General features: G+C 52.4%; 1 protein-coding gene across 5 annotated transcripts in view; it reads right to left on the bottom strand.

The window, feature by feature from the left end:
• Positions 1-1,399, bottom strand: part of OSGIN1 (oxidative stress induced growth inhibitor 1) — a 73,415-nt gene that overhangs the window by 21,642 nt on the left and 50,374 nt on the right. The gene's annotated exons all lie outside the window — the stretch shown is intronic.

The raw sequence follows: 1,399 nt of genomic DNA on the forward strand, positions 1-1,399 counted from the left end.
AAAAGAACCTGACAGGCAGTAAGGGCCACATGAGAGCCGGCCGCTGTTATTCCCGCTGAGGACTACGTCATACCATACACACGTGTGCTAGGAGTCCGTTTTTATAAAGTTCAGAAACAGCCACAACTAATCTGTGGAGTTACAGGTCAACACAGTGGTTGCCTCGGGGCGGGGAGCTAGGGGGTATTGGGAGGGGTCTGAGGGGGTTCTGGGAGAAGGGATCTATTTCCTGAGTATGGGTGGCTGGACGCAGGTGTGTCCACTGGGAAATTCCATCCGCCTGTACACATGTGTACACACGTGGGTTGTGCACGTTTCTATACGTATATATATTTCAGTAAACAAGGTGACTTAAAAATTAACCCATGTAAAGCTCATGGCCTAGTCCCCAGCGGGGACTAGTGATTATCACCACCACCATCATCACTGTCACCACCTCCTCTGGGGCAAGGGCCGCAGGCCAGTGTGGCTGGTGTGGAGCTGTGGCTCCTCTCAGTGCCTCCCTGTTTCTACCTGCGAGCCCTCAGGGGTCACTTTCCCCACCTGTGGACTCACTGTGAGAGATGAACTCACTCAGCAGGAGTCCCGAGTGACAGCCAGCACATCCCCCAAGGCCAGTCCAGCCACCCACCTCCCAGTCTGCTACTAAAACTGGGATTTAGTCCCTTTCTCTGGCTTAAAGCACTGTCCTCAGACGATGCTACCTCGGTGTTCCTTATAGAGATGGCACATTCGAGGGAATGAAAGCTCCATGACTGGTCAGTGGCTTAGGGATGGGGCAGCCCTGAGGGCAGGGAGGGCATCTGCCTGCTTTTTTTGGCTCAGCCATCTAAGCACTAGGCCCTGCATGTAGATGCTTCCACTCCCTGGGGAATATTACGTGGCCATGTAAAAGGATGGCTGCAAGGGCTGTGATCGCCACGTGAGATGCTCCCACAATGTTAAATTTTGAAAGTGGGTTATGAAAGGAAATGCCTACAAGTAAAATTTAAGTTCCTGTCTGTTAAAACATCACTGTGTGCTAGATGTTTTCCTAGCAGATGAATCCTGGAAGGCTGGGTGCCTGCTGGGTGGGAGTGACGTGTGCCCTGTCACAGCCCCTGAGGATGGAGGAAAGCAGGCAGACATCTCACAGCGGGAGATCCTCTGCCTGGACCGCTGGGCAGCCCTATGCCTCCCGCCCTAGGATGAGCAGGGGCGGGAATGCATTTACTCAGTGATTTAACTTTGTCCAGGGCAGCCAGAGGTGTGCAGTCTGGGCTTTAGGAGAGGAAACAAGGTGGGAGGAAAATATGCCGAGATGTGGCAGCAATGGACAGAAGTATGGGGTTGGGCAACTTGTTGTTCCTTTCTGTTTTCAGTTTTCTGTAGTGTGGTTGTGCTTCTAATACAAGAGCAT

The sequence above is a fragment of the Myotis davidii genome, unplaced genomic scaffold, assembly GCF_000327345.1.
Source record: "Myotis davidii unplaced genomic scaffold, ASM32734v1 scaffold77, whole genome shotgun sequence".
Taxonomy (NCBI): domain Eukaryota; kingdom Metazoa; phylum Chordata; class Mammalia; order Chiroptera; family Vespertilionidae; genus Myotis; species Myotis davidii.